The sequence below is a fragment of the Psammomys obesus genome, unplaced genomic scaffold (assembly GCF_907164565.1).
Source record: "Psammomys obesus unplaced genomic scaffold, mPsaObe1.curated_primary_1811, whole genome shotgun sequence".
NCBI classification, from domain to species: domain Eukaryota; kingdom Metazoa; phylum Chordata; class Mammalia; order Rodentia; family Muridae; genus Psammomys; species Psammomys obesus.
Genome location: NW_026585504.1, coordinates 19032966 through 19047273, shown reverse-complemented (window position 1 = coordinate 19047273; position 14308 = coordinate 19032966). Strand labels below are relative to the sequence as shown.

At 39.0% G+C, this 14308-nt stretch overlaps 1 pseudogene; it reads right to left on the bottom strand.

Moving 5' to 3' along the window:
* Nucleotides 1-337: 337 nt before the first annotated feature.
* Nucleotides 338-14308, bottom strand: part of LOC129686211 (cofilin-1-like) — a 28808-nt pseudogene continuing 14837 nt past the window's right edge.

Genomic DNA, 14308 nt, shown 5'->3' with positions numbered 1-14308 from the left:
GCTATAGAAGGGCCAAGGACTCAGACATGCTACTGGGTGGCTGCATGAGCCACAAACATCAGCATCATTTGAGTGGCAGTACAGACCATGAACGTTAGTGTGGCCTCTGGAGGTAGCTGCGGTGTCAATAGATACGGTTCAGCCTCTCTCCACTGCATAAACACATCTCTATATTCCCCACCCTTCTTTGGCAAAATCATTTGTTGTAATGGCATTGGAAACTGCGATGCATCACTAAGTATATATATATGTGGTGTGTGTGTGTGTGTGTGTGTGTGTGTGTGTGTGTATTTATCACACAGCTCTATAGGCAAATTTCATTGCCACCACTAGTTCACTAGTTACTGGTGTGGCTCAAGGTCTCTGGTCTCTGAGGCACTGTAAATACCAGACCATCACTGAGACCTTTTTGATCACAGCCATGTTTCAGGTTTTCATCTTCAATGGCAACGATGTCCTCTTGGACTTGGCTCTGCAGCAAGGGCCCGGCAGCCTGCAGATGGAATAGGTGTTGGGGTTGACTGACCGGAAGGGCTGACTCTAGGCCCAGATGGCAGCAGAGCTGGTCAGTCAGTCTCCCCTTGAAGTGAATTTTTTTACACGAATAGGTCTGTAAGATGAATAAAAGCCCCAGAATAATATTCTGGAGGTTTGTATCCTTCATGTGCACTTCCTATTCATATGGTGTTGAAAGAATCACCTAATTCTCTCTGGTTATTAGTTTATTTTTGTATGAAACCATAGCTTTGTAGAAAGTATTTTAAAGTAACCTACTTAAAACATTTAGTGTAGGACTGAGTCCTTCAAAGTCCAGTTTGTCCACATTGTCCAGTTGTGGATCTCTGTATTAGACCCCATCTATTCTGAGAAGAAGCCTCTCTGATGAAGGCTGAGCAAGGCACATATATGTAAGTTTCATAATTTTATTTTTCATAACAGCTGAGCAATATTCCTTTGTGTAAATGTGCCAAAGTTTCATTATCCATTCATCTGTTGGTGGACATCTAGGTTGTTTTCAGTTTCTAGATATTATACTAAAGCAGCACTTAATATGGATGAGCAAGTGTCTCATCCTAGACAAGTCAAGGCAGAAAAGATCCCAGCACTGAGAGGAGGAAGTAGACCCAGTCTCCTATCCCTAACCAAGAAACTATTTGAAATTGATACCTGGTGGCAAACTGAAAATTACTAGCTATATCAAACCATGGTCTAGGGTAGGCTTCATGTTCAGGAATAGTTGAAGAAAACAAAATGAGCTCACTGCTTATTGTGAATGCCTTTTGTTTCATTTGTGTGCTTGAGTATTTTATTAATTTTTTTTGTTTGCTTGCATTTTTTTTTTTTGTGGATGGGGCATGAAGTTGGGTGGACACAGAGGTAAGGAGGATCTGTGAGGAGTTTTAGCAGAAAAATAATGCCATCAGAATATATTTTATGAAAATTTATAAATAAAAACTCTTTAGTCTAGCATGACCTCAAGTACCAAATTATCAAGAAAGTGTTGGTGACAATTATATTATTCAGGAGGACCTCAACATTCAACCATGGTTATAACCTTGGTCAAAACCCAGTGTTGTTCTGCCCGGTCTGTTTGGCTTCTCTTTCTGGAGACACCATTTCTACCTTTCAGAGTTACATTGTCAACAGCGATGTTAAGTACTACAATGTCCCCCATCACAGTTTATTGGCAAAGGAATCAACATCTGCCAGGCTGGACCAAGTGCTCCTGGGAATTGCACCTGAGACGAAGAGAGTTGGAGTCTAACTTTTCTGCTCTTGAGCAGGTCCGAATTCAGCTGGAGAGCCTCCATTGGTGTTTGTTTTCCACTCTGTAGACTGAGAAATAGAGACGGCTGCTCCATTTCTCTGGTGACAGCGAAGAGTGAAGCAGATGCAGAAAATGCAGTGAAGACAAGAGAGAAAATGGAAGCTTCAAAGGTTCTTCTCTAATAGAGTCTTGCTCTCAGTCCTTTCTGGGAATGGGCCATATTCCTGGATACACTGTGGATGCCATCTTTGTGCTTTACACAGGACAAATCAAAACCTTTTTTGCTAAGTATAGTTGTAATATTCTTCCTTTATTGTCGACTAAGGAAGCTTTAACTAATTTTGGCTTATTCCTTAAACTCACCCTCTTTACCATAGGGGAAACGGCTGTGCAGTCATTGTCCACACTGTAAACTTCTGTTAGAGACCACTGAGAGGAGACCAAACAATTAACTGCGACTCAAAAGCTAACAGGAGATGAGATCGAATGAGAGAAGGAGACAAAGAGAGACCATCTTTAGGAAAAGGCTCATTCAAGTACAAAAATGAAAGAGAACGTTCCATCAAAGAGATGGTGCGTGCATTAGTGATGGAAAAAAAGTAACATTTCGCTTTTCAGGATCCAAATTTATTTTTAGTTGTAAGCATTTTTAGGAATGTAAGACCACTGAGAGGGAGTTCAACAATGAACGTGAAGGAGGGGAACATGGCTGGGCTCTCCCAAATGTGTCAGGGATCACCACTGACATTCTGGGGAATTTGCATCAATGCTCTGAAATCGGTTTCCAACAGTCAGAGAGGAAGATGCAGACTTCATTATCTCTATGCTTCCCTTCAGCTCAGAATTTTGAGTCTAAAGCTAAAATGCGAAAACCTTGCCATTGCTGACAAAGCATCTCTGCTAGGTTTGACTGTGGCAATGATTTAATTTAGATAGGTTTCCTCTTCTGTCAAAACGATGCGATATGATGTATGCTACACTGAAGAAGCCTTGTCCTGAGTATTTATTTTATAAAGCAGAGAACTGTGATCATGAATATCGCTAAGTAGCAATGGACCTGAGACTGGCCTAGTGAGGCTTTGAATGTTTTACTTTTTCCTTCTATGCAGTGGGCTCAAGGAAATTTGTATATCTGATTATTGCCAAGATGATGAATGCTTGTATTCTGTGAAAGACAGAGATCACTCCTGTTTGAACATGGAAGCTAAGAGTATTTCTTTTCAGGATATCTCCAAAAATAATACCATCACTATTTAAACACATAGAAATGATATTAAGAGCATATTTCTTTCATATTCATTTTTATACTCTCTTCTTTTTACTGCCTTTATTTATAGGAAATAAAAGTTCATATTCTTTGATTTATATTATATACCATAATAATAATTTGGTAACTTGTTTGTTGAAGATTCTTTTGTTTGTCAGCGGTGTCCCATGGGATTAAGTGATATGAAGCATTATTAATTAAACATTCTGTTACCAGGCATGGGCAAGCTAGCTAAAAGAGGAGACCTTAAGCCCGTAGAATGAGTAGAAATAAAAGTGACATTGAATGAAGTTAAAAAACAATTGTATTCACTGCAACAAGTGTGGAGATGAGGAGACAGACAAGAAGCATGTTTGCTGTGTGTATAATGTGTCTAAATTTCAGCTCAGTGTGTGCCTAGGGTTTCTCACTATACAAAGATGATCAAGTTTTAGTTCTACGATTAACAAAATACTATTTGTTTCTTTGTATGTAGTCGTAAACATCAAATCACCATCATCCCAAGGTTTACAATGAAGCTGACCAGGAGCCAAAATCACATTCTTACCAGTAATCCAATTCTTGTGCGACTGATGAACATCAATTACCTGATCTTCAGGTAAGTGAGATATTAAACTTGCCATAATGCCAGTGGGGTTGGAAGTATGAAGACTTTACCGTCTATTTGGTCTGTCATATTTTAAATGTCTTCTAAGTATGTGGTGTGTGTATGTGTGTCTGTGTGTGTGTGTGTATAGGTGTGGTCAAAGTATGTGGACATGTGAAGGCCAGAGGCCAATGTGTAATGTGTTTCTCTATTAATAAGCACCTTACTTTTCAAGATAAGGCTGTTCCTGGACCTGAATGCTCACAGATTAGGATAATCAGAGACCACCTGGCTAATAAGAGCCAGAAATCCTGAGTCCGCCTTACCTGCCTTTTTATCATGGCTCTAGAGATGGGAATTCAGGTTCTTATGCCTGTGTGACAGGTGCTTCATTGAGCAAGTCATCTCCCCATTACATATTTTATTTTATTTTGTTTTGTTTTAGATTGAATCTCAGTGAATAGCCAAGGCTTGCCTAAATCTCGAGATCTTCTTGCTTTATCCTTCCAAGTATTGGGAATATAAGAGCATACAGCCACACTGGCTATATGTTTATTATTTTTATGTGTATCTGATGAGGATAGAGTTCAAAATGTCCTGGCTACTGTTGCTAGCAGAGTTGATGGGTAAAGTATGAATAGTTTTTGAAATGTAAGCTTCCTTGTAGTACAAATATAAGAAAAAAATTGATGATAAGGGGATTAAATTAAAAGATAAAATTCAGAACAGATAAATATATGTATGGCTCTTGATAAATAGAAAACATTTTCAATGTGGTTCGCAGCAGGTATCAAAATCTTGAAAAAATAGAAACATTTTAAAAAGTGCTTGGGTAGACAGTGAGAATTAGTCACAGAGCAGCACAAAATCTCTGTCTTCAAGACCAACATCTGTTGACTCACCACGCTTTCTCTAGCACAGCACTGAAGGCCAGAGCTTCAGGCTTCATACAAGGCCTAGGCCACAGACTTGCTTTCAGGTGATGATGTAATCAGCAGAGGCAACCATGCATTCTTTCTTACCGGTTCTTAGAAATAAGTACGATGCTTAGGAGATCTGCATGAGAGTTTTGCAGATTCTCTTCACATGGTTTTATTTGGTGTTAGTTTTCTGATATTTAACTGCCAGCTGGTATTATAATTTTGACAGGTTTCTGAGATGATGGTAAAGGTGGCATTTCCACAGCTGAGAAAGAAGAGAGCCTGTGATGTGTCAGACACTAATGTACACGCTTTGAGTACATTAGCTCATTAAGCTCTCAGAACCGCAGTAAGTTGCCACACTGATAGCTTGTCAGCAAGCGATGGGGTCATCATTCTGAAGTCAGGACTAGCCGGCACTCCTCACATTCAAGAGGGAAGGGAAATTAACTCTTGGGGGCTTTCGTGAAGCCATAGTGATTTCATTACATTAAGATGGACTTTTGTTTTATATATGTCTTTGATATTGGGGATATGTAAGTTTATAAATTCCTCGCACACTCTTGCTGAGACACGATGACATGGAGCCAAAGCAGAGAGCAGAAAGCAGAAGACTGACAGTAACTGAGCTCAAAGCAAGAAGAGAAATTTTTTTCTTTTCTTAATGTGTTTATTTATTCATTGAGAATTGCATACAGTATATTTTGATCAAATTCTTTCCCCTTTCAAAATGCCTCCCAGTTCATCCCCAACTCCTACCCACCCAACTTCATGTTTTCTCTCTCTTTTAAGCACGTGCACACACACACGAGAGAGAGAGAAAGCATGACCTCTGCTTTATGTTGATCAACTACTCTTAAGCATGGGCCTTCCCTACATTGTGGTTGATAGATTCAGTGTCATTTAGCAGCTATCACTTGAAAATATCTTCTTGCTAGGGGTTAGACATTGTGCTCACTTGAAGGAGGGCACTTTAAAAACAGTAAGAGTGTTTGTGGGAGATGCCACACTGTGCCGATAGGAAAAGAAATCAAGGATACACCCTCCAGGAAGACAGTCGGAGGTATCCTCATACTGATATTATAGTATCTCATGGAGTCAACAGATTTCATCATAGTAAATACGGTGACCAGGAACTTCGACAAATGCTGGTTGACATAAAAAATAGGCCTCCCAGCGGGGATGACGTGAAAAAGGGGCAAACATGGATAACCAGTGGAAAAGCTTATAAAGGGCTTAACATTGAGAAGTGTGGAAATCTGAATTCCTGTGAAACCACTGAACTCCAAGAGTGCTAGCAGGGTTAAGCTTCAGCATTTTTTCTCCTCACAGAGGGCATGGTGAAGATGATTTCAATTGCAAAAATGTCCTGTCTAGTAAATGTGCCTAATTCCAAGGCCAAGGAGATGTCTCAGTGAGTAAATAAGCTAAACAAGCCAGGAGACCTGGGTGGTAGAAGGACAAAAATCTGTTCTCAAAAGTTGTCCTGTCACCTCCATACTTGATTTGTAGCACGAGTATATCCACAGACACACACATCACACACACACACACACACACACACACACACACACACACACACAGTTCTAAAAGTAAAATAAAACTGCAAAAAAATCTATCCAATTCTGTGTAACGATTTTTTGTTTGTTTGTTTTTGTTTCTAACAAAAGAAAATTGTTTGGTCTTAGATGAAAAATAGAAGAGAAAAAAACCTGACATGGTCTTATAACTGATCATTCAAATGCTTTCAGAACACTTTTTCATTATTTAATTTAAAATTTAAAGCCCTCTTGAATAATTTATGCAGTAAGTATATAGATTAGCATCCCCTTTTGCACTGGTGAGAATAACTGAGAAACAAAGATAAGACAGAAGATTGTCAACAGCTCTGCATTCTTAAGCCTTGGATTTTCACTTTGCTGATAACTTCCTGGTTGCTTCCATGGCTAGGTTTATATCTCAAAGTCTGTGAATGGGATAGCTCTGCATCAGAGGAAGAAGACTATGACAAGAAAATATTAACTGATGGGAGTCTTTCGTCTTTTTTAGCTTCATTATGAAATATAACTTTCAGTCTTGTAATATTGTCACTAAGTGAACTATACAGTATCTAAAGCATAACTAAATACATTTAAGCAATCACTGAAATTCTGTGAAGTATAACCATGCACCTCCCAGTATTTAGCAAAAGGAGAAAAAAAAAAACAGATTAAAGGAGTTCTATTTTATATGTACTATTCTTCTCGGTGGTAATTTAGTTTATTTACAACAATATAAATTATCTCCCTGCTGTCTACTAATAGATTGAATTTCAGGGGTGGGTAGTATGTGAATTTGTGTAATATTCTTTGTATGTCCAAACAGTCTCTTTTTATCTTTTCAGATGAAAGTCACTAAAAATCAACAATTCAAAACCATGACATCTCTGTATGATATAACACAAGTGTGCATATGTATCACTCATGTACCCTTCAATTTAATTGGCTTGTTCTTGAGTTTGACTCTTGAATGTGTTATATAATTTTCAGAATCGAAGAGGGAAAAATGAGGATTTCATCTACCCAGAGCAGGTATCATATACCTTTTACTGGACGTAGAAAACATACATAGTATGCCATTGATGCCATTGGTAGGCTCTGAGTGAGAAAATTCACCAAGGCTTTTCTAATTCACCCCTGTCACTTCTCATATTCTGGAAAACATATCTACATGAAAGCAGTAAAATATAAATTAACATCTATTCATCTACCTATCTGTCCACCCATCCTTGGGCATTAGGATTTTAGCTAATATAAATACTTGATACTGGTCAGCTTTTTCTAAGCATTAAAATTCTCTGACATCACTTCAGACCTGGGTAGGCAGTAGCCAACTCCATCACTTCCTCACAGCCAGCGCTATAAGAAACCCTGCGTTACCTTGTAAAGTCCAAGCTGCAAAACCCTAGATGCACACACTTAAATCATCACTATCGTGTCTTCATCAAATTTTACACGTACAGCAAGATTCAGAACATTTCAGGATTACACCTCTATTGATTGAACAACCTATATGAGAGTGGGCAACGGCAAGCCAGCATTGTTTCTCTTAATATCTGTGTCGATTCAGGGAACCGGAGCTGTCTCCAGATGAAACTATGACACACTTGTGTAATGTCAGATGTAAAATGAGGAAGTTTGTGGAAAAGATTGAGTGAGATGATGCATCACAAAATGTTGGTGCTCGGTATGTGTTTAACCACACTGATAATGGACCGGTGCAGATGACATAGTTGTGCTAAGTTACCGAAGCCAAACATTCAGTGATTTTTTTTTTTTTTTTTTTGCATTGCCCTTTTGCTCTTGCTTATTATAGGAGCCATGGCACTCAAAGCGTGTGATTTAGCTAGCCAGTCGGTGCTTCACATCTGGTTGGAGGAAATCCGAAGACTTTTCTTGGAGAAGTAGACTAGCTTTTGTGTATCACACAGGATAGCTAACATACAAAATCCCACATCCTGTGACAGCATGTGGCTGTATTGACTGTTTTTTACCAGCATGACCTTTTTGAGTCTGTTACTCTTTCGTAAACGTTGTTAGTGTTTGCTGTACTAGATGTTAAATGGCTAGTACAGGGTATTGATTCTGAAGCTAATTTTCATTTCTAGGGTGTGAAGGGTAATGAGATCTGGCATTTAGAGCATCCGGATGCTGCAGGATAATTCTTTAAGAGGCTATAGTTGGGGGTGGAGGGGGAAAGGGGCATTATAAGCACATTTAAAGAGTTCCTAGTAAAAATTAAGTTTATGCAAATTATTTGTTATTGAAGACATCATTAGGCAGCATTGAAGAACTAAATTTATTCTGATAATCATTATAATGATGAAAAAATTCCTTGCTTCAATAATTGATTTATGCTTCATTTAAATATACAGAGTGGTTTCAATATAATTTCTTATTAGCTCTAATGATGAATTTTAAAGTATCATGACTCTGAAATAAAGATGAAAATTCTCCATACAACTTATTGCATTTAAATGGATTTAATATTTAATATTTAAAAAATCATTTGGTGTAAATAGCCATCATGAATCATGGCAAATATACTAAGATGTAATTAAATGCTTTTTCCTTTTCAAATGAATCTACTTGTTTCATAATGAATTATTTTTGTACTCTTTCGTCTTTTAAGCTCTGCTATTATTTTGGAACTTATTGTAAATTGTGAAATAATATCAAAATGGAAATATCAGTAAATTAAAAAAAAATCTCCTCTTAGGCAAATTCATGGTAATTGGATTATTGTTTAACATTTGCTTTTATATTGCAAATTGTTTTAAGCCATAATAATAGAAACTCCAAATTTTAATACTGCAAGAGATAAGGCAAAAATATAAGAAAAAGTCAAGATCCTATGATCAAGCTGAGCATGGTGGCGTATACCTTTAAAACCCAGCACTTGGGAGGCAGATGCTGGCTAACAGCTGTGTGTTGTCTAGCCTAGTCTGTCCAGGCTAGCCAAGGCTAGACAGTAGACAGTATCTCAAAACAAAAGTAATGATCCTATTAAATGTCTCACCACACGTGTTAGTTTTATTATCTCCATGGTCAAAGGCACATGCACACACACACACACACACACACACACACACACACACAGCAACTGAGGAGAGGAATGTTTTGTGTTGGCTCACAGTTTTAGTGAGTTCAGTCCTTCATTGCTTGGTTAGAAATCTTGGGGGTGGTAGAGATGGTGGTCTGTGGCTGTATGTGTGCCCGTAAATCTTCTTCAGCTAAGGCACATGGAGTGGAGAATGGAGAAGTAACAAGAAGAAGCTAGGTCTGGTTATAACCTTAAGAACAATGCCCCAGTTACCCACTTCCTCCAACCTTCAGGAAAATCCCAACACCTCCCAGTACTGATGATATTCTAAGTCTTTCAAAACTACCCCTTCTGTTGCCAAAACTATAGGTTACTCTCCACAAACTGATCACAAAACCCCATTTAAAAAGACAACATCTATGTAAGTCATTGAACATACAGAAGTCTAGCTGGTGCCTACAGAGAGCTTTTACCTCTATGTTCTAATGTCTTTAGTACAGGAAGATGCTCTGCATGCTGTCAAAGAACACCAACCTAGCCACAAACTCTTTAACTGACAATGGTATCCTGTCTGCAAGATATGCTAGTACAATGGTGACAAAGCTTGTGGGAAAAAACAGACACTATGAGATTTGACTTAAGGCCCACTCCAGGAGATGAAATTCAGACCTGACTCTTCTAGGGTAAATAAGAACCTGAGATTAGATAGCCCAGAGACCTAGGGTAAAACCCAGAATTACTTTCCTAAAAAAAAAAAAAGTATCAATAAAATGACTTCTAATGTCATTCTTCTGTACTCATAAATCAGTGTTTTGTTCAGCCCATTATCAGAGAAGCTTCCTCCTGCAGCAGACGAGAACAAAGACAGAGACTCACATCCAGCCATTATGCAGAGGGTGAGAGACGTTGGAAGACAAAACCCTACATGGGATGTCTCCACCAAATTTCTTCCCTCACAGAACCCCACAGAAGAGGAGGTATGGAGGGGATGGAGGACACCAAGAAACCAGGCCCTTTACATCAACAGTCTTGACACATACCTATTGCAGAGACTGAGGCAGTACTCACAGCCCCTGCATGGGTCTTCCCAGATAGGGTTCAGTAGCTGAAAGGAGCAGTATATACATACATTCCTCCATCCCCAGCGCAGAAGCAATTTCCAGCTGACAATCACTTGCAAAAGAAAATCTAGTTTCTGCCAAGGGAGTCTCATTGGAGAAACTAACCACTCTTAAAGGCAGATTGCACACCCAGCAATAGACGTTCACCAGAAGATGAATTCTGGCATCTTTAGAGGTCCTTGTGTCATAACATCATGCCAGGATTTTTTCTTTTTCAAAAAAATATTTAAGTTTTATTTTATTTCATTTATATGTTTGTTCTTATTTCTTAAATCCTACAGGTCCTCTGTATGTATAGTATGACTTTCAGTTTAGTGTTTTTATGGGATTCCTGAGCTGTGTAAACGAGTGGGTTTCAGTTTCTTGTGCGGTCTGTTTTTGGACTTGTTTCCTTCTGTATATTTTGTCTAATTTTAATTTGTTGTTTATTTTTAGTTTATCATTATATTATATTATTTATTATACTTTGGAAACTTGCTTGTTTTCTCATAAGAGACAGAGAGAGGATGGGTGCAGATGAGAGGGGAGGTGGGGAGAAACCGGGAGGACTAGAGAGAAGGGAAACCAAAGTCAGGGATACATTATGTGAAAAAAAAATCTATTCCAAGAAAAGGATAAAAAGGGGCCAGGGAAGCCAGTGTCTGGAGTTTTGATTCCATACCTACTTGAAAACTGGAGTAGTCAAGACTCTTATCTGGTTCTTTCATCTGCAAAATAAACACCATGATCATTTTCCTGTCTGATTCTGTAGTTTATTGATTGATCTTATGAGTATAGGTGTGTTCCAATTAGAATCACAATATCTTTTATAATCTACACCAAGAGGAATTATTAAGCATATTGGCATATTGCCACAAACTAGTCCTACCCTGGACAAACAGGGGCACAGAATGCTCTAGACATCACACTCAGAGCTGGCAAGCGCTGTTGAACTGTAAGATGTGACTGAAGTGAACATACTCGGCTTGACTTCCAAACCCATGACAGGCAAGCATGTAACATCGTGGTGGGTTTGCAGCCAGCAAAACCTGCTAAGCTGTCAGTTCGCAGGGTAATGGAAACACAATCTTATGATCAGCAAGCATACTGTGCATACAGAGCAGCAATGTTATACTTTCCCCTGCAATGAACTGTGGGTGAAACAACCCTGTAGTAGAAGGTTTGGTTGTGTTGTAGTCCCAGGTGTGGGATATGGGAATGCTTTGTCCATAGCTGATAGCAGCCTCATGAGAGGCACAATATCTTTGTCAGCTGATAAACAGCTTCCGGAGGGCATGTGATCTTTGTCAACAGGAAACTGTCTCATGCGGGGGTTTTGGCGAGCTGAGAAACATCCTCGTGCAGACTTTCCTGTGAATCTTTTTTCTCTGCTACCTGGTTTGTTGAAAAGGAGGTAGAGGAATTTAGGAACCCAAGGACCCTAACCAGCAGGAAGTAGTTAAAGAGAACCTTGCCTCTTCTCCCCACTAAACTTTCTCTCTTATCTGGTGTTACAGTGTTGGAAGGGATTGGGGTGGTGAAGGGGAAAAGGGACATAAGGAACCCCAAATAAAGATTTTAAAAAGTCAAAGCCTGCATATCCCCAGTTACACCGCCATATTGTGGATATGACCCTGGAGACATTTTTATTAATATATTTATTCACTTTAAACCCCAATCATAGCCCCTCCATCCTCTCTTCATAGTCCCCTCTTCCCCGTACAACCCCTCCCTTCTTTTTCAGAAAAGGAGAGCCCCCCCCCCCAAATCTACCCATACCAGTCCATCAGGAATAGTGCATCCTGTACCATGGTGGTCTGGCAAGGCAACCCCACCAGGGGCTGATAAAAAAACATGTAAGATAGTCTTTTGTCAGAAACAGACTTCATATCCTTTATTAGGGAATCTACTTGAAGACCAAGCTGTCCATCAGGTACATATCTGTAGAGGGCTTAGGTCCAGTCTGTATGTGGTCCTTGGTTGGTGCTTCAGTCTCCACAAGATCCCTGGGCCCAGATTAGTTGGCACTGTTGGTCTTCTTGTGGAGCTCCTGTTCCCTTCAGGTCCTTCTATTCTTCCTTCTACTCTTCCACAAGGACCCCTGCACTCGGCCCAATGTTTGGCTGTGAGTCTCACAGTCTGTTTCAATCTGTTGCTGTGTGGGGCTCTCAGAGGACAGCTATGCTAGGCTCCTGTCTACTAGCATAGCAGAATGTCGTTAATAGTGTCAGGTTGGCTCTCTCCCATGGTGTGGCCAGCCATTAGCTGGATAGTCCCTCAATCTCTGCTCTATCTTTAGCCTTTAATATCTTGTAGGCAGGGTAAATTTTGGGTCAAAGTTTTTTGGGATGTGTTGGTGTTCTTCTCCTTCTACTCCTGTCTGGTTTGAGGGTGGCCTCTTTAGTCTCCATGTCTCCCACTAGTAGGGGTCTCCACTAAAGTAACCCCCATTTTTTCCCACGAGCTTACCCTGTCGAAGCTCTCCAGTCTGACTCAGAGATGTCCCAGGACATGGTTTCTATTCTCTCTGGAAGACCCCTGTCCTCATTTTGCTCAGTCCTCTCTCCCTTATTCTTTTCCCTCTCTTTGAGCACTTCCTCTCTCTATTCTATTTACCCTTCTCATTGAGGTTCATGAGCTGTTTTTACTACTCTTCTCTGTTCTTTTGGATATCAAATATTTTTATTTCATAAAGAAAACATCCCCAAGAAAAGTTAGGGTACCCTAGATAGTCAGTTGAAAAGGGTAAATTAACCTACCTTTTTTTGCATTGTGGTTTTTCTAATGGCCTATATAGTAAAGTTTACAGCTGGGAGCAATATTAATATAAAATGTGTGTATAAATACCAGTTTATGTCTTAGTTACTTTTCTATTACTGTGAAGTGATACCATAGGCAAGGCAACTTACAAGAAGAGTTTTTGGGGGCTTGTTTACAGTTTCAGAGCTTGTTTATAGTTCCATGACCATCATGGAAATGATGACAGCAGACAGGTAGACAAGTATGACACTGGATCAGTAGCTAAGAGCTTATCCTTCATCCTCAAGCAGGAGGTACAGAGTCAAAGGTAGAGCTGGATGGATGGATAGATAGATAGATAGATAGATAGATAGATAGATAGATAGATAGATAGATGGGTGGATGGATGGGTGGATGGATGGATGGATGGATAGATAGATAGGCAGGCAGACAGACAGATAGATACTGTTAATGTTAATGGTATGGGCTTTTGAAACCCTAAAACCCACTCCTGGTGGCATACCTTCTCCAACAATGCCATGCCTTCTAATCCTTCCAAAACAGTTTACCAACTGTGGAATAAGCATTCAAATGCATGGGCCTGTTTGGGCCATTCTCATTCAAACCACCACAACAGAGAGGAATTTTTAAAGTATAATAAAAACTGTAAATTGTGAAGCATTTTGTCTCAAAGCTTTATAGCATAGCTTTTAAGATTAATCTGTAGTGTATCTATTATAATAATAAGGAGTCCTTTTCTCCATATTTTTCTTTCTTTGAAATAGACTTTCAAATAGTGTAATCAGAAATGATGGATGAGGATGTGTTTCTATTTTCCTAGCTTAATAGAGCTCAGAGAGAAAAAAGGGTGCAGCCTATTTTTCAAGCTCATTATTACAGTTATCATTATTAATTTTGGCCAGGAAAATCCGTCTATTGAGTTGAACACTGTCAATGTTTACTCAGAGAAAGTCATTTTTCATTACCACGTACCTCTAGTCTACTTATCTCACCCGAAGTAGAGACAATGAGAATGATAAAAATATGGTATTTTGAGATGTTTGGGATAATTCCAGAAAAAGAGCATGCCGTGCTGGTGTGTCTATTCTTGAATCGACACTATGTAATCTGGAAAGTATTCATATCAGTTATAATAAATTTGTTATTTTTCTCAAATGAAATTATTGTGAAAAGTCATTTTTAGTCATAATGCATTTTAATAACTTCTAATGAACTTCCAGTTCAAAGATAATGGAGCAAATGTCACTTTATACAAATAGTTTAAGTGTATTTCTTTTCAGCCTTGAAGTGTACCCGCTATAGCATTTGTAAAATAGTCTAGGTAAC